At 42.5% G+C, this 20,000-nt stretch overlaps 1 protein-coding gene across 7 annotated transcripts in view; it reads left to right on the plus strand.

Annotated features, from left to right (window-relative positions):
- Positions 1–20,000, plus strand: part of LOC127009631 (FMRFamide receptor-like) — a 188,684-nt gene that overhangs the window by 40,317 nt on the left and 128,367 nt on the right. For 2 of the 7 annotated variants that reach the window (XM_050882874.1, XM_050882871.1), the window contains exon 2: positions 1,166–1,369. The exons of the other annotated variants lie outside the window; for them this stretch is intronic. The gene's annotated coding sequence lies outside the window, so the exon portion shown is untranslated. The remainder of the gene's footprint in view (positions 1–1,165; positions 1,370–20,000) is intronic. 7 annotated transcript variants of the gene reach the window in all.

The raw sequence follows: 20,000 nt of genomic DNA on the forward strand, positions 1-20,000 counted from the left end.
GTAGAGCTTATTGTATACTTAGCGTACTCTTCCCAGTAATGTGTCCTGTTCGCTTGTTCTTTCTCTTCGTGTAATCAATATAGTCTGTTGTTATTCTCCTTTCAAAGGCGATATATTGTAATAGATATATACGCATAGGTAGAGCTTATTGTATATTTTGCGTGCTCTTCCCTGTAATGTGTTCTGTTCGCTTGTTCTTTCTCTTCGTGTAATCAATATAGTCTTGTTATTCTCCTTTCACAGACGATATATTGTAATAAATATATACGTATAGGTAGAGCTAACTGTATATTTCACCTACTCCTCCCTGTATCTACACCTATTTACCCTTTGCTTAAACTTTTAAACCTCTATATATTTCTTATCTTGTTACTCTTTTATTCCCTCAATGCCAAAAGAGGTGCAGTTTGCTTCCCTAATGCACTTGATTTTTTTCTCGTTTTCTCTATTTTTCCCTATTGCTGTTTGTATTAAAATCTCATCATTACCTCCATTCATCATCTTGCCGCCAACCGTTCTTTCTTTCCCGCCAGCTGCTTTGGTTGGGGGTGGTGGAGGGCGCCAGGTCAAGCAGTCAGGTGGAAGAAAGGAAGGAGAAGGGGAAAGGAATGGCATTTTGTTAGGGTAAGAGGAGAAGGGCTTGGAAATGATTAACGAACGTCGACGAATTAATTTATATGCGACTCAGTTTATGAATATTCTCTCTCTCTCTCTCTCTCTCTCTCTCTCTCTCTCTCTCTCTCTCTCTCTCTCTCTCTCTCTCTCGTTCGTTTTTCCTCTATCTCGGGACAAAGGACGGATAAGTGGAATTCGAATGAGTGACAGAAACTAGTGTGATATTTGAGAGGAGAGTGATATTATGAGGGAATGAAAGAAAAGGTAATTACATAGAAGGAGAAAAACGTGATGCTTCTTTAAGACTGAACACACACTCACACTCTCTCTCTTTCTTCTTTCTCCGTAAACACCGCCCCCCCCCCCCCCTACACACACACACACAGACACTCTCTCTCTCTCTCTCTCTCTCTCTCTCTCTCTCTCTCTCTCACACACACACACACACACACACATTCACATTAAAGTCGTACCGCTCTATTCCCTGTCATATGTTCTGTCTCCGGCACCACAGAGTCAGATATGCCCCCTCTCTCTCTCTCTTTCTCAGTGGCCTGTCTTTGCCCCGAGCGATCTTGCTGGCTTGGACGGCTTGAAACAGTTCCATGTCACATCAGGCAACAACATGAATTACCTTAAGACAGTTCATGCTCGCAACAGCCTCCGCCGCCAGCTACACAGCCTGTTCGTGGCGGTGCGTCTCCAAGCTCTTCTTTGCTGAGGCGTATTTTGCCAAGCTCCTCCCCCTCCTAAGGTAACTCACTTCAGAGACATGTTTCAGCCTTACTCGGGTCATACATTTTTTAGAGAGTGAAGACAAGGCTTTTTAGAGGGTATCCTGAGATTCTTGTTTTATGACCTCCCATCATCATTTCCAACTTAGTTTTTACCATTTTTTTATTGTATCTCCCTTACTCTTTTTCTTGCATTATGTCTAAAAGAAAGAAACAAACAACGAGGAAAGAATGAGAGGAAAAAAAATAATTAAAAATTAATTAAAAAAGAAACAAATAATATATGTGGATATATTTTTCAATAGTACTGCGTGGCTGCATAAATTCCGAAACCATTATTCGTTGCTCGGCGGCGGCTGAAAAATCCCAGCTTTGTGGCACCGGGCGGGGATTGAGCTCGCGTCCTCCTGAACGCGGCGCCGTCACTCTGTCTCCTCAGCCACCACCTCAGTTCCTCAGTCTCTCCTTGTCGTGAGTGAAAGGATCACACCGTTTAATTGTTGTGCATCCTGGTGCGGTTAGTAATCACTCTAATATATATTTAGTATAAATTATAGTTAAGAGTCAGAGAGAAGAAAAGTAGTGTTGTTTCCTGTGTGTGTGTGTGTGTGTGTGTGTTATCACTTAGACCAGGGGGTACGCCAAGGGTCTGTCAGGAGATACACGCTCCCCACGGGTCGTTAGGGTTAGGGGCTTGGCGGCCCTCTGACTTGTACTGTACGCGTACTGGACAGGGGAGAGGCGCGAGGTGTGGTCGGGCACGCACCACTCGACAGTCGTGAACGGTGAACTGGAGATTGGTGTTGCTGCTTTTTGGCAGGTTGGTCCCTTTGTGGCTTCTGTCTTTACTGATATAGTGATTTCGGAATGCTGTGTCGATTTCAGAAACATTATTATCGCAAACTGTGTGGCATTGGCAAGTATAAGATTGAGCCCTGACTTATTCTTAATGGAAAAGGGTGATGAAATAGAAAACACTAGTTTTTCTTGTGTACGAAGTAGGGTTGTGCGAAACGATTTACTACTCTATAACGGCGATGTATAGTCACAATGTAAGGTGCCCTTAATTAAGGTGTGATTTGTGGTGTGACTGTGTGATATGGCTGGGTGTAATGTGGAGTATCGTGGTGTAGCGTGGTGGTTGTGTGATGATGTGTCAGGTGTGTCAAAATAAAAACAAGAACACAAGCAAATAAGATGGAAAAAAAACCAGTTTGATATTATTTATATATTTTTTAAAGATCTTTATGGATTTTACTTTTTTTTATTTCATTACATATATGGACCTTATTTATCAATAGGATATAAAACTAAATTTTTTGTAATATGCTTAAAAACAAAAACTTTTTTTTTTTGGGGGGGGGGGAGGTGTTAATGCCAACCCTGTAATCGACAGATGCGGAGGCCGATGAACTACACCAGTTGGCATCCAAATATTTCCTCTGCAATGTTTAATATTTAAAAAATTTCACAATTTTTTTTTTTTTTTTTTTTTTTTTTTTTTTTTTTTTTTTTTTAGAGCTCGTTACTAATTTTGCGACGTTGAGTATTCCCAGAATTCAAGATGGCCACCTCTGCGATCTTGAATTCTGGGAAATATTCAACCTAGCAAAAGTAGCAACGAGCTAGTTTGGCTCTTCTAACGATAAAGAACACATTTCTGTGAAAGAGACTTAAAATAGTAAGCACTGCAGGGTTCACTTATTGGCAACTAGACCAGACAGTCTGCATGACAACCAAATAAATAGCAAAAACTATAGTTGAGAGATCGAGGAGAGCAGAGTGGTGGTGGCGGCGTAATGCAACAACAGCCACAGCCAGGTTGAATTGACGGAAAGTGTTGCGTTTTTTGCTTTTGTCATTGATGTTTAAAATCACAAAACATAAGTTGTGGATTTAATGAGTGCTGTTTTTTTTTTTAATGGGCTCACAGAGAAGATAATTGTTTCATTACATCGTATGACTATCTAGCTAATGCCAGGAATATTAAGGATCCGGCAGAATGGTTAATGACGAAACTTAAACCCGTATTCTTCTAATGAGACCCAAGATATTCACTCCAAACGAAGGTAATTGCGCATTTTGTAAAACGTTAAATTTGTGAATATTTCGCCCACAAATTAAAAAATATATATATTTGTCGTAGTGAATATTTAAAGAGAATAAAATTACAAAACCGTTATAATTTCCATTTAAATGTTAGCCTCGAAAGAAGGCGTGTGAATATTTTAGTGACATACCTTACGGCTCTTCAGGCGCTTTCTTTGATCTCTAAAGACAGACAGACAGACTGATAGATAGACAGACAGACAGACAGACAATCAGATTATCTGTTAATAAATGATAGTATCTAGATAATGACAAAAGACTTAATAGAAAGACGAGAGCCGTACCGAAAGGAAATTCTCGCCGCTCCGCACAACACGCGGGATCACTGTGCTTGTCCCCGCGCCCGTCGCCCTCCATGCGATGTGCTGCGCCTGGCCACCTGAACCAGACATAGCACATGTCTTAAAGATATGGATAACAATGACGAAATATATGATTGTAAACATTCATAGAAATATATGCCCGTCTTTGGTTCCGTTACTTGCCTATCAACTCAATTTCTTCATATATTCATAAATGCCGGGTATATTCTCACGTTTATTTTTAGTGCTCATTGTTTTGTGCAAAGTGGGGACGCATACATTAATTATTCATGTAGAGGAATTCCTTATTGTATCTATCATACCTATCTTTCTATCCATGTACAATAATATATATATATATATATATATATATATATATATATATATATATATATATATATAGATATATACACATATATATATATATAGTTCTATATATATATATATATATATATATATATATATATATATATATATATATATATATATATATATATATATATATATATATATATATATATATATATATATATATATATATATATATATATATATATATATATATATATATATATATATATATATATATATATATATATATAGATAGATAGATAGATAGATAGATTAAGAAACTTCCAAGAGAGTAGTAGTGAGATACTGAAAGGTTGAAACAAGACATTCTAAACAGTTGTACGATTGCCTGCCTGGGTGTGGAGGAGCGCGGTGAGGACATATGGTTAGCCAAGGAGAGGCCAGCGCCACCTCCTTGCCCCGCTGTCACCCAGAAGAGACGCAGTATTAAGTAATGGTATTGATACAGCAATGTTTGAAGGTATCTGTTCAACCGCACACTCGTGTACGCGCGCACACCCACACTCACCCTCCCCACACCAACACACACACACAAACACGTACACACACATCATGAAGGAAAACGCTAAGACAGCTGCAGGCCTCTAGTAGCAGGACGCCTTTACATGCAGGGGGCGTGCATCAGGTTCGTGTCACGGCTGACGGGAAATTGCTAAACTTGAGAACATGGGGTTTTATATATCGCCTTGCCCCAGATAATGATGGGAGTTACGGACTCGTCTCGTAATTTATGTTCTGCCTTGCACTGTTATGTTAAAACCTGAGTGTCATTAAGAAGCATTTTCTTTCGGCACGTCTCTCGTTCCTCTTGTACCTGTTTTGTTATCAGCTGGGCAATCTTATTATAAAGACAATCTGATTATCAGTCTGTCCGTATGTCTATCTGTCTGTGTGTCTGCTTCTCTATCTCTCTCAGTCTGTCTTTCTCTCTTTCCCTCTCTGCATATATATATATATATATATATATATATATATATATATATATATATATATATATATATAGATATATATAGATATATATAGATAGATAGATAGATAGATATGAAGAGGTAGCTAGATAGACAGACAGATAGATAGACGCAATGACTATCGGAGGTTTACCCTCCATTCCGAGTCAGTAGGACTGATTTCTTTCACCTGTGACCCTTCTTAAGCCCGTGAGTGAAGTCATGAACGGATACGGATTCAACAATATATGTTCGATTTTTCAGATATCTTCAAAAATATAGACCAAGGCACAGATGCAATGTTGGGAGGACCTCGTGGCGACCATTCACTCTCCATTTCTTTCCCTCAATTGCTGGTCCTTCCCGTCCAGGCACAGCAGACGGGTTCATGTGTTTAATGTAGAAACGTTGTCCTTAAAAAATGGGAGAGTTAGCGCTTCCTTCATTTTTGTAGCTCTTGTTGCGGCCTTTTATTCACAATTTATTTTTATTTTAAACCCTAATTACTGTCGGTTCACCCAAGTCTGAAGTGAGCATTATCGTTCGCTGGCAACCTGCTGCCACGGCGTGTCCCATTTCGTGGATACTGTATGTTAGCCTACGCAGAGTAAACAGTCGTCAGTGTCAATAATGTGCAGGCAGCAATAACAAATACCGTCATTATAGTCGATTATGAGTTAAAAAAAAACATAATAATGTCGCAAATAGCTGTTTTGTTAATTTACAAGATCGCTGATAATGATTTTAAACAGCCTTTTCGCTGTCCACCACCGAGAAAATTAGCAGGCTTTATATTAATAAAACAGCTATTTGCGACATTACTAATATTTTCTTAATCAAAATCGATTATTATTGACGGTATTTTGTTATTGCTGCTTGCATATTATTGACACTGGCGACTGTTTACTGTGCGTAGGCTAGCATATAGACAGAATCCACGAAATCGGACACGCCGTGTGACAGCAGATTGCCAGCGCACGATAATGCTCACTTCAGACTTGGGTGAACCGACTGCTTTATAGTGTTCTCTTTCGGATGAGGGGAAATACATCGTTGTGTTCGGCAGTAACTCGGCAGACCAGATTCAGTTCCCGCCGTAATGCATCACCACGTAGCCACAGCCCATCACGAGGTGACGACGCTAGCTGCACTTCTGTCCACGCCCCTCCACCGCCGCCGCCGAAGCTGCCTCCGTCCGTTATTTTCTTAGCGCCATGACGGAATCAATCACCGACTTTCTCATTGTTTTAGAGACATTCTTTGTAACTTTTGATTACTTCTGCAGAAAATTTTGTTTGCTTGCCCCGAAACTTCTTCCTCAGTATTTGCGTGGGTCCGCAGTTGCTCCTTATCTTCACCACTCGTTGCCATTCAAGAGTAAAGGAAAAGAGAAAAGCACTCATGATATCACTGTATTGGCTTAGCTTCGAATCAAGAAATACTGGTGAAAATCATTTCTAAAATGTGTTTTCACACCATGAAGCTCCTGCCTCCGGAATGAGGAATGAGGCGCTGCAGGCTGGGGCTGCTGTGTGGATTTCGCTTTCTGGTGCTCACGTTGTTTTGCCTGCAGTGTAAAAATTTATTATTCGGTGGAGGACTTTCAATTTCTGCTCTAAATTGTTTGTGGAGCCTTATTTCCCTTCGAGTGCATATATTATTACGTTGATGAAATCGCTGATGGCAGTACAGAAGACTGAAGGAAAAGCTGCAACGGCAGGAAACAAAAACGTGACATGGCCAAAACTACGATGAAAAGCAGTCTTACTTAATGTAGCTAAACCGCTCCGCATAGTGCATCGTCAACGAAAAAGGACTGGGCCTTTACTTGTCGACATAAGATCCTCATGCACGCCCGCAGTGCTCTTCCGAAGCCTTGTGGCGGTGTTCACTCAGTGTTTGATAAATAAAACACTGTGAACCGTTGAAGAACACTTTCATTTTCTTTCTTAAACAAGACGGCTCCAACCACTCTTGTTTACACTCGACAAGCAAGCAAGAGCTGAGAAAACTTAAAAAACTAGGTCAAATATGCATATATGTATATCCAACGCGCCTGCCCAGGTTACAGGGAATGAAAAGTCGAAAATATGTCTTCTGTCACAAATAAAATATTTCAGCGATATAATTGAGTTCCAACGTTAACTTTTCTGACGTTAATTTGTAATTCTAGACTTTTTAACGTTCCACGTTCCTGACCCTAACGATTCTTTCCTCTTTACCAGCAGTTGAAGCTGCTGCTCTGCCAAGACGCAGGTATTCTGACGGACTCTTTGTGAGGCTCAGAATCAAGGAACTGTATATGTAGGGAAAGATAACGAACAACGAAATAATTGAAATTAATATAATTCATCAAGTTCAAGGTGTCGCTGACATTTGCCTGAAAGAAAATAACTTAGAATAGAGCAATATTGGGTGCGGGCCAATTCTTGGTGTGACACATTAATGATTGTGCCGTGATCCATCTCCATCCATTAGCAGCAATACCCGGAGCTTATGTAAAGTGAAAGCAAGGATCATCAGGGCGATGGAATAACACAACAGGGTGCGTGTGAGCTAATACTCTGTGATACTCGTATGTATTAGTAGGTGGCGTCTCCGGCTTACTGAGCGGGGCTGCTGAGTAATGGTGCGCTGCCTATTCCTATGTGTTACAAGATGATCAGCGTTGTAGGTAATTAAAGCAAAGACTGATATTACTGAGAATCCAAAACTGCATTACATTTGATCTAATACTGCATGGCATCGATCGCATTTACTCTCAACGACAATGAAATCAAGCGAACTACAAAGGCTCGGTAATTACGAGATGTGACAGACGTAAACAATAAGCAAAAGGCGAGTACTTTGCTGCGCCACCCACTAATGAGTCTCTCAACTTTTCAATCTCCTCAAATGTTCATAAACCGTGTCCAACTTTAAATCTCATATATTCACTGCAGATGGAGAATAACTTATTAACGTACCACTATAAGGATTATGTGGTCTATCTGTCTATCTGCCTCTCTTTATTGTTATGGGTTTTATTTATGAGACCAGATGTTTAAAATTTGTGTGTGGATTCGCCGAACGGTAACGAACTGCTAATAGAAAGCTCGCCATTCACTGTATTACCATTTATTTGTTTTCGCCGCTGTGTGAAAATTTTTACTTAGTAGTTTCGAAAATGTGTGCAAGAAATAAGGAGGCCTTCGCTGAGCCATCACATATTAATTGGTCTCGTTTCTCCTAATACACGTCGCCTTGATGGATGAAACACACTTGCTCTCCTTTTTATATTGGTTTGTCACTGGGTTGCTCTACGCGTGGAGGGGACTAATGGACAGTGATTGTGGTGGCGGCGTGTGGTGGTAACGACGGCTGCGGTAGCTGTCTTCCCTCCCTTTTTACCCGCAGAGGATGGCAGAGGTCTAATCAGAGGCTGCCCCCTAATTGTGGATGAGGCGTGAGGTGAATTGGAAAGGCACGACAGAGAGGCGCAGAGGCTGAGGAGGGGCGTGAAGGGTTGACATAAAGCTTCAATGGTTAAAGGGTGATTGGTGAGGGTGACATGATAGGAGGAAGACTCGTTAGGATAATATGAAAGAGGTTTGGAGGCGTATGGGGAACAAGGGGAAAGTGCAGAAGATTTGAGAGGTTAATTTACTAATGGGCGGAAGGGTTGAAGGATGGTTACGTCAGCCTACAGGGAGCGGTAACAGGGAGGTGAGGATAAGATGAGGCAGGAAGACAAATGAAAAGTATGAGAGGGAGAGACAGGAATATAGGAGGGAGAGGGTTATTCTGAAGGAAAGATAGAGACAGGAATATAGGAGGGAGATGGTTATTCTGAAGGAGAGGGAGAGACAGGAATATAGGAGGAGAGGGTTATTCTGAAGGAGAGGGAGAGACAGGAATATAGGAGGAGAGGGTTATTCTGAAGGAGAGGGAGAGACAGGAATATAGGAGGGAGAGGGTTATTCTGAAGGAGAGGGAGAGACAGGAATATAGGAGGAGAGGGTTATTCTGAAGGAGAAGGAGACAGGAATATAGGAAGAGAGAGGGTTATTCTGAAGGAGAGGGAGAGACAGGAATATAGGAGGAGAGAGGGTTATTCTGAAGGAGAGGGAGAGACAGGAATATAGGAGGAGAGAGGGTTATTCTGAAGGAGAGGGAGAGACAGGAATATAGGAGGAGAGAGGGTTATTCTGAAGGAGAGGGAGAGACAGGAATATAGGAGGGAGAGGGTTATTCTGAAGGAGAGGGAGAGACAGGAATATAGGAGGAGAGAGGGTTATTCTGAAGGAGAGGGAGAGACAGGAATATAGGAGGAGAGAGGGTTATTCTGAAGGAGAGGGAGTGGGTGGGTGAAAATGACTAAGCATTGTGGCACCAGGAGGAGGAACCTATTACCCGCCCAGCCTCATATATCTTCTCAACTGACAAGCCTAACCGTAATTGAACTGAGAGAAGGATTAACACTGATCTAACTTCTTTCTCCAACGAGGGAAAATGTGTCTTCTGAACTGATAGTCGTAAACCTAATTGAACAGAGACAAAGAACGTTTTTCCGTACTTTTTTACCCATTTCATTATATATATATATATATATATATATATATATATATATATATATATATATATATATATATATATATATATATATATATATATATATATATATATTTTTTTTTTTTTTTTTTTACAGCAGAGGAGTCAGTTCAAGGGCATATAAAAAAGGAAACAAATGTGAAAAAAAGCCCGCTACTCACTGCTCCTAGAAAAGAGTTAGAGGAGTGGCTGAAAGATAGGTCAGTTTCGGGACCTCATCAAAAGCCATATTGATTCACTCCTGAGAGATAGACAAATAATGCGAGTCAGGGGTTAAGAACATATATTACTTGGACTAGGTTATGTATGTCTTCTCAATAGGCAACCGCAAACCTTAATAACCGAGAGACGAACAAATAGCATTACAATCTATGGATGAACAGCTTACCTCACTCGGACTGGATCGTATGTGTCTCTTGACCGTTAACACAAAAGCCATATTCAGGCAAGAGAGGCATAAACAGCACTATGGGTCATTTAGTTCTCCCTGTGTGCCCGTCATTGTTTCTCTGTAACATGTTGAATGCCTCGGAATACTCAACTGTTTTACGCACATTTTTCGCTGTAGTTTTATCGTCCCCGTTACTCACGTTTGACTTAATTGCATTCGCTGGACATGAAACGTTAAAGGCGCTGAGTGTTTCTGTTTATTATTTGTGTTGTTGTTTCGGGCACCGCGGCTGAAACATGGAAAGCTCGTAAAACAAATGGAGCTGTTATCGGTGCTGTCGTCCGCGTAATGCGTTAATGACTCGAAATTGTATCTTTTTTTAGTTACATTAGAGTTCAGTCCTATATGTCAGAAAACCATTGTCTAGCTCCCGTTAGCCCTCTCCCATTAGCGTCTCTCCTCCCTTACCTCTTTTACCCCGTTGTCGGTACCTCCGTTGTATCCTAGCTGTAATATCACAAAACAGTCCCTGCCACCTCTCCTCCTTTCACTTGCTTCCTCGCTCCGACCTCCTTCACCTTTGCTACGATAAGCCTTTGTTCCCCCAGGTACTCATTTTCGTCTTGTGTCAACTCTCATCTTCCGCTTCATCTTCACCCCGGCTCTCCGCCTCCTTGTCCTCATCCTCGTCCTAATCGCTCTTTTTCTCTTCCTTGCCCTCTTCTTCGTGTGCTCCCATTCGCTTCCCTAACTACTGTCTCCTTAAGGGGCTATTACACTGGGCATATTTTCCGTGGATCTTCAGTCGAACCACGATTTCCGCTAACGTGGCTCTCAATTGTTTGTTGTTTTTGCTGCTGGTGAAGATGATGAGTAATACCGTCGTCCTTCAGTGAAATCTACCGTAGCTTTGGAAGATCGTGGACACGTCAGAAAACCACGCAAATATGAGAACCACGCCAGCGGAAATCGTAGTTTGACTGAAGATCCACGGTAAATTTGCCCAGTGTAATAGCCCCTTTATCCTTCACCTCCTCGTCCTCCCCCCTCCCTCCTTCACCTCTTTCTTTTCTGGTGAGTGAACCTTACTCAGTTATTCATCCTTAGGAGACACAGAGACAGTCAATATACGGGCTCCTTAGAAACAGTGGGAAGAAAAGCTGGTGCCTCGTGTGCCCATTTTGGCCCTGTTTTCCAAGCGAGGCAGATTCACGGGCTTAGGAGACGGATTTCAGCGCAGTGGGAGTGCCCATTAGTGTGATTTCGTTCAGCTTCATCTTAGTTTGCTATTATTTTTATTTTTTTTCTCTTCATCATCGTCATCATTGTTCTCCTCCTCCCTCCTCTCCTCCTCCCTCTCCTCCTCCTCCTCCTATTTTCCTCCATTTTCATTTATTCGTCAAAAGACACATTGATCCTTTTCATCCTCCCTTCCCTTTCAAGCACCCGCCTCCCATCCGTCATGGACACACGGACGTCCCGGACCTCCGTGTCTCCCTAACGAAGGTATTTCCAAAAGGTCATCACCAAAACACCGACCACACCACACACAGGGAGAGAGAAGACAAGCGATCTCTTATGGATATAAATATTGAGAAGAAGGACAGGACGGTATAGACGGAGGAGAAGGTGGCGGAAAGAATGAAGGGTGTTGAGAGGATGATGCATTGAGTGAGTCAGGGAAGATGCAGTCTAGTAGATGCCGAAAGTTATTAGAAAATTCTGATACACGTGAGCTGAATTATGTTTCCCCCGCCAGCCAGGAGAAAAGCGAACTCGTAGTGTGACGGAAGAGGAGAAGAATACTTACCCCTCCGCCGGAAAATATATAATATGGGGAGAACAACTCAATATAAGAAGTATCCAACAATTTACATAATTTTACACATAGATTCTTACTGGCAAGTGTTTAGAATACGTAAATGGGCCCAAAGTCACGTCATTGGTGCTTTGTTCCGCAATGTTGTGGCGTGTTACTAATTTAATTCCCTGATTGAACAATGTACAGCTCTTGGCGTTACAATCGTCTTGTGTTACTGTAGAAAAAAACTAAATCGATTTGTATAGTTAAGTAACAAAACAAAGCATTTGCCAAAAAAGATAACATTACCAGAGAGAGAGAGAGAGAGAGAGAGAGAGAGCGGTAAAGGTGAAAGGGCAAACAAAGCCATTGCCGTGAAGGACACAGATGAAACCAGAGACAAGAAGCAAAAGTGGAGGGCTTCAGGAGGATTTACAGCGTGGAGGTGGAGTCAGGTGGCGAGGTGGGTGGGAATGACATAGTTGTTGGTTACGTCACTCAGGAAAAAAGGAAATACTCGTAACATAGGGAAGGTGAGCAGCGGCGTTAGTCCCACCCGTCTACAAGTTTAATGGGGAGGAATTTGATCTTGTGGAGTCATAGTGGAGCGACGTAGAAAGGGCAGAAAGGCAAGAGCTGCAATATTGAAGGATAAATAATACAGAAGATTTACGTTGGCGGACTGTCAGAGGAGCATAATGGCCTCCTTGTGTGTGTGTGTGTGTGTGTGTGTGTGTCAAAGAGATTACGCTGAAGTAGATTGGCTAATATTTGTGTTTGTGTTCAGCTTATGTTCGACTGATTTATGCAACGTTTTCTTTCGGTTTTGCTTTTATTAGTAGCTCGTTTGTTTGTTCTCTTTTTTTCATGTTTTTTTTATTCAAGTTTTTTTTTACTTAAACTTTTTTTTTTCTGTGCATTTCGCTGTCCCGTTCGCTATTTCTTTCCTTTCTGCTGAATTGAATTTCTCTCTCTCTCTCTCTCTCTCTCTCTCTCTCTCTCTCTCTCTCTCTCTCTCTCTCTCTCTCTCTCTCTCTCTCTCTCTCTCTCTCTCTCTCTCTCTCTCAGTTATGCGTCCTGGCCACTTAGATATTGAGAGAGAGAGAGAGAGAGAGAGAGAGAGAGAGAGAGAGAGAGAGAGAGAGAGATCTATTGAACTGTTAGAGGGAAAGAGAGGGCGAGGGAGGAATAGAGGGAAGGATAATGGATGGTTGATCACTCAGCGAGGGAGGGGAATAGATAAAGATATTGTGAAAAATCTGGATAAGTGACCAGTTATATGAAAATAGATGTAAGGGAGGCGGCTGGGAAGGATGAAGAAGGGTTGAGAGCCTAATAAAAGAGAAGAGAGCAGGCAGGAGGGGAGAGTGAGTAATGAAGGACAGGGATGAGTTGAGTGCATGAAAATGGTCTTATTGTTGAATGGATATCAACCTGCTGGAATATGTGCGGAGGGGGATGAAAAATATTTTGCACGAGCTGATAAACCTGTCATGTAAGGATATGGGTTAAACGTTTTAATTTGGTCTCTTTAGTCAGGTGAAGAGTTCGAGGAGATGTGGTTGAAGTTTACAAATGAATGAAGGGCTTTAATAACAGGGATTCTAATAAGGTAAGAGAGCTAAGTAGAACACGTAGGAATGGATTTATTTTAATGAACTCGTATTTAGCAAGAACAGACAAGATTTTTTTTACTAAAAGTGATGGGCAAGTGGAACAGGCTTGGCAGTTATGTGTTGAGTGCCAATACGATTCATTGTTGAAGGTAAAGTCAGATAAATTCATTAAAATGGAAGATGAATGATGATAAGCGGTGTTAGGTTTTCACTGTAAACCTAACACCGCTCATCATCATTCATCATCCATTATAATTGGCTGCATAAGGGTAAAAGCTTGCAGGTGGGAAGACTGAAAACTGTTGGAGATTCTGGGTTGAATTATGGAGTGCAAAAGCAGGAGTTAGGGATGAAATAAAGGATCGGGATGAAGTGAAGCTTTAGAGGAAAAGAAAATGAATGAGGGAATGGTTGGAAGGGAGACAGGTCGGTGTACGGTCAGTGTAGGGAGACATTCAGCCGAAGTGCGGAATAGTGTGAGAAGAAGAATGAGTTAGAGCTATGACAAGGATACGGCCGCCTTCCAATTCGTACTCCTGAAATAGAACATCTGGTTAGTAATATTTGGGTACTAACTGGCCAATACACCCGATGCACACTGGAGAAGGAGTGGGCTGTGGAGAATAAGGAAAAAGGTGTGTGAACGCTGAACTCGGCCCCAGCTGAATGTCACGAGGCTTCATGAATCATTAAAACACCCTGGCGGCCGGGGACTCACTGACGGCCTCATGCATTTGTTTCCTCTCGGCAAGTAACTTATTTTTTCCCTGCCTTTGTTTTTTTACTTCCACTTTTACTGCATGTTTTTTTTTTTTGTTTTTTTTTTGCCATTGCAGTTAAAGAAAAGAGTGTCTCCATTTTCGAAATTACGTTTGATTCACTTTTTATTTTTTTTCTGTGTTCTTTTGCTCTTTTTATGTTTGCTTCTTATGTGTATATTCCCACGTGTTTATTACGTTCATATTATACTCTCATAGCGCCTCCTAACAGAGTGATTCCATATTACACATTACGTTTGAGTCACTGTTTTTCTAATTTCGCTTTGTCGTCTTCTGCTCTTTTTACCTGTTGTATTTTTATGTGTTTATTCCCACATGTTTATTACGCATATATGATACTCTCTCAGCGCCTCCTAACAGTGTGATTTCAAGTTTTTTCATCTCTTGTGTTTTTGATGTGAAGTTTATTCCTACATGATCATTACGTTCATATGGCACTCTCGCAGCGGCTCCAACATCGCTGTCCTCTCCGCTGGTCACGGTCCCACAATGATCCCCATGGCACAATAGGGGACGTTCAAAGCTGCTTGTGTGTAGGGGGCCAGCACTCTACTTATCGGCCCCTCTATCCTGGAGTTGTGACCAAAGATCGAAGAGAGTCGAGGACAAACAAGAATACCGGGTGAGAAAAGAAAGGCGATAAATCTAATACTTGGCAGGTTTTGGAAGTATAGATCAGTATTGACAAAAGGCTTATGAGGACACACACACACACACACACACACACACACTATCCCCAGCCATCTGTTAATCTATCTATTTGTAGGTCACTGTGCTGCGGAAGTGTTGCTAAGTGCGAGTTTCAATCTGGTTATGTAATGTTGCTAAATAAGGTGAGTGACCTTTTCCGAAGCTTTCACTCACTCCACATTACCGAATTAAACCCCCTCCCCTCCCCTCCTCTCCTTTCCCTTCTCCTCCCCTCCCCTTTCCTTTCTCTTGCCTTCCCTCCCTTTCCTTCCCCTCCCCTCCCCTTCCCCTCCCCTCCCCTCCCCCACCCTCCCCTTCCCTTCCTCTTCCCTCTTCCCTTCTCCTCTCCTCCTCTCCCTTTCCATCCTTCCTCTCCTCTCCCCTTCCCTCCCCTCCCCTCTCCTCTCCTTCCCTCCCTCCCTCACCCTCCCCTTCCCTCCCTTTCCTTCCCCTTCCCCTCCCCTTCCTTTCCCTTTCCCTCCCCTTTCTTCCTCTTCCCTCCCCTCTCCAACCTCTCCCTCCCACCGCACATTGCTCCTCCCCACTCACCCAAACGACTCGCCATTGCATAGGAACAAAAGTAAATGGATTTCTAACTACGTCTCCTGTCACCAATATTAGTTTCCTTTGGATTGCCTGTAATTATCATGGTAAAAATCAAATATATTTTTCTTTTTTCTCGTTATTTGTGTTGTTCTGTCTGTGTCTCTGTTTGTATGTCTGTTTCTCTCTTTTTGCTCCCCCCCCCTCTTCATCAGCCTCTGTTTCCCCTTCTTCCCATGGTTATTTTTCCATTACAGTTTTGGTCACTTAATCTAAAACTCCCGCTCCACCAGACCTCAACACTGATCAGCCTCCCCGACTCTCTCACGATCCCCCTGTAGGATTGTCAGCGCCCCATAAAAGTCCTCCTTTATCTATTAACGTGCATTCCTCTCTATCTTTTCCATTCCTCCCTTTCCTGCATCATACTTCATCCTTGTACTTTCCAAAAATAAGGTAACTGCTCCCTTCATTTCCTCTACTCGACTTCCTCCCCTTCTTGTTCTTCCATTCCTTCCCCTTCCCTCTTCGCCTAACTGGATAATGGAGTGATATGAGACCCGTTACCCTCCAGGAGAGAAGAGAGAGTCAAGAATAGAGAGGGAATGAAACTGAGAGGAGAGCAACGGATGGATAGAGAAGAAAACGTTTTAGAGGTTTCGAACGTATTAAGGAAATGGAAAATGTGTTTTTTTGGGGGGGGAACTGTAAGAAAAGAAGAAAATGAGCAAAATCAAACTCAGTCCAAAAGATGAGCGTTTGGTATTCTATTAGTGTAAGTTGAATAAAGAAGGAAAAGTCAGAAAAAGGAGATTGCCGAGAAGAGAACCAGGAAAGGGAGGAGTAGCAGAATAAGAAATCAGGCTGGGAAAATAATAGAGGAAAAAGAGAGAGAGAGAGAGAGAGAGAGAGATTAGGAAAGAAAGAATTCGGGAAAAGGAGAAATCGGAGGACCGTTCCCAGGAAGGAGAAATTCAGGAAGAAACATAAAATAATGGAGAAAAACAAAAAGGAATAGTAAAGGAAGAAGGAAAATTCGAGGAAGAAACACAAAATAATGGAGAAAAACAAAAAGGGGTAGAGTGAGAGGGAAAAAAAGACGGAAAGGGGAGGACAAAAAAGGGAAAGGAAAGGAAGAAAAGAAGAAAAGGAAATGCAACAATAAGAAAGCAAAAAAAAAAGAACAAGAGAATAAAGAACAAGGAAGTGGAGGAAAAGGAGAAGTAGGCGTAATTTAATAACGAAAGGAAGAAGAAGAAGAAGAAGAAGAAGAAGAAGAAGAAGAAGAAATAGGAAGAAGAGTAAGAGAGTAGAAGAAGACAACACCAAGTGAATGAAACAAAATAGAAAATGCATAAAAGGAAGAGGAAGTAAAACAACCGAAATGGAAAGAAAAAGAGAAGCATAAAGACGAAAAAGAGGAGAAAACAAGAGATACTGAACAGGAGTTAAGAGATGGACTGAGGATATGAAGTAGAAGAGGAGGAGGAAGAATTAAAGGTGGAGAAGGAGGAGGAAAAAGATAGGGAGGATTGTCTTTTAAGAAACCTGATGAAGCTAATCCTCTTATGAACGAAGGAAATGGTTGACAAAAAAAACTTGACCAGGGACGAACACACACACACACACACACACACACACACACACACACACACACACACACACACACACACACACACACACACACACACACACACACACACACACACACACACACACACACACAGAGCAGCAGCGGCAGGGATATGTTTCTTTCACTCTTTCTTTTCTTTCTTATTTTCTGTTACTTCCTTTCCCTTTCTCATTTCTTTACCTTTTTCCATCCTAGAATCACCTTTACCTTCTCCTCCTACTCTTTCTTTTCTTTCTCCTTTTCCTCCTCCTCCTCCTCATCTTATGTTTTTTGTCCCTTTCCCTCTCCTGCACTTCTTCCCTCTTATCCCCTTCCTCTTCACCCTATTCGTCTTTCTTCTTCTTCTCTTTCTCTTCCTTTCAATTCTCCTTTTTCTCCTCATGATCTTCTTTCTCTTTTATGTTCTCCTCCTCCTCCTCCCCCTCTTGCTTCTGTTCCCTCTTATCCTCTTCCTCCTTATCGTCTTTCTCCTCCTCTCTTTTTTCCTTCTCCTCTTCACCATCATCCTTCCCTCTGTCTTTATTCTCCTCTTTCCTCCTATATCTTCCGGGGTAAGGGTTTCCTCCCTCCTCTGCGCCCCCTCCCCACCGTCCCTATCCCTCCGGTCCCTCAGTTTTTCAGGGACTTGGTAGCTGTAATCGACCAATGAGGTGAGGCCATAACTTCTTGCCCGGCTGTCCATTCGTCTCCCTCTTACCTGCGTATGGTTATATCTATATTCAATGTTATTGCCTTCTGTATCTATCTATCTATCCTTTCTAACTGTATTTCTCTTTTATTTATGTGAAGATCTGTTTGAACATCTATCCTGTCTCTGCTCTCTCTCTCTCTCTCTCTCTCTCTCTCTCTCTCTCTCTCTCTCTCTCTCTCTCTCTCTCTCTCTCTCTCTCTCTCTCTCTCTCTCTCTCTCTCTCTCTCTCTCTCTCTCTCTCTCTCTCTCTCTCTCTCTCTCTCTCTCTCTCTCTCTCTCTCTCTCTCTCTCTCTCTCTCTCTCTCTCTCTCTCTCTCTCTCTCTCTCTCTCTCTCTCTCTCTCTCTCTCTCTCTCTCTCTCTCTCACGTTACCCCCTTCCCCCACCCGGTTTTCATTTTCAGTCTCATCTTTTTTTCTTATTCTTTCTCCTTCCCTTCCTTTTCTTCCTCCCCTCCCGCCCCGCACTGAGCCGGCAAGGCCCCAGAAGAGTTGATTACAGAGCAGGGAACTACCAACTGACTTGTCGCCTGTGATATCCTTATTCCTCTGATCCGCTGGCTTTTCTACTCGATTTTGCGTCTTACATATCTCTGCTTGGCCTTGGGCGCTTTCAGAAGGATATGTGTTTAACTTTGCGTTTCTTTTTGAATGATGTTTTTTCGTGGCCGGCGTGAGTTACGAGGTCTATTGAATCACGCCGCTGTTCTTTGCCTTGTTTAAATTTTTCCTCACCTCGTTCCTCTGTAGTTTTTTTTTAGGGCAGTTTCAGACAAGACTCCAGGAAGCTGCAGCTCTTTTTGATTGCCATCGTTGTAAAGTTGCAGATGCATAAACTATTGGGCGATTGGCCCCGCCAACAGGCCACCAAAAGACCCCCTTTTGGCCCCGGGAAGCGACAGGGCCCCTCCACTCCACCTTCAACGCACATGGCTTCTGTCACCTTAATCTCAATTTCTGCTCGCTGGCTGCCGGGCCCGCCCTTACGCCCCAAGGCTCGGGGGCCAAGGATCAGATATCCACTCGTCCGCTCCACTTCAGGCGAGTGGGAACCCCAGGCTGGTGACGCAGTGATCTATGCCGGACTCGGGAGGGGAGGGGAAGGGGGCGCCAGGGAAATTGAGTAGAGAGTGGGGGGAAAAACAAGATGGGAGAGAGATCTAATAAACATGTGTTATTGCACAGGGTTATCCGTGCGCCGCGGTGGAATAGCGCGTGTAATAATATCGTGCCGAGGCGTCTCGTTTAGTATCACCTCACAAGAGTGTGTGCAGGGAAGGAAATGAAGCACCTGGCGTCTCAGCTTGAAAATAATATTTATTTTTTACTTTTTACATTTACGTATTAAAGGGAAACCAGAGATTACATAAAACGAGATAAAAACAACTTTTAGGTAAATATAATATTATAAAGTGTCCTTACCAATACCTATCACCTCCTTGGTCAAGTGGTTAGCGCCCCTGTCCACGAAACCACGGGTCGGGCAGGGTTCGAATCTCGGCCATGGCGCACAGCCACCCAACCGTTCATGGGTACCTGGGTAAATCTGGAGAAGGCAAATGTGGTACCACGTAAGGCACACTGTCCTTGTCCCGGGGAAATGTGTTATTTCCCGCCACAGGCTCAAGGGCCAAGGTGATGTAGATGAGCACTGTTGACACGCGCAGCTATAACGTATGCCGCCAACTTTTTATTTACCTTTTATTTTGTATTTTTCCGGTATTCTGATATTTTCAGCTTACCTTGCAACGTTGAACACATCAGGTTTAGCTGTCACGCAGCTCGCTCTTAATCTTTAGTGACCTTAGTGACCCAACATATAGCTGGAACGTAATTACGGTGCGGTTTATCCCTTCTCGGAACCCGCCGGGTTATGACTGCTGAGCGGCGAGAGGAAATACTTATTTTATTGACCAGAAATATCATTTAGTCTGTTTCGAAACACTTCTCGCAGACACTTTATCATAACATTTCCACTTAGATAGCAATAGACATAATTCATTCACCTTTCAAGATGGTAGGCAAAGATTCATCGCCCGTGTAGTTTTGGAATAGTTGGCTGATTTAGCTTCCTGTCCGATGCTACAAGGCGCGGCGGAGTAGACTAATTCGAGCTACTAAATTATCCGGTGCCTAGAGACAGAGACAGTACTTAGAGAGAGAGAGAGAGAGAGAGAGAGAGAGAGAGA

The sequence above is a fragment of the Eriocheir sinensis genome, chromosome 41 (genome assembly GCF_024679095.1).
Source record: "Eriocheir sinensis breed Jianghai 21 chromosome 41, ASM2467909v1, whole genome shotgun sequence".
NCBI classification, from domain to species: Eukaryota; Metazoa; Arthropoda; class Malacostraca; order Decapoda; family Varunidae; genus Eriocheir; species Eriocheir sinensis.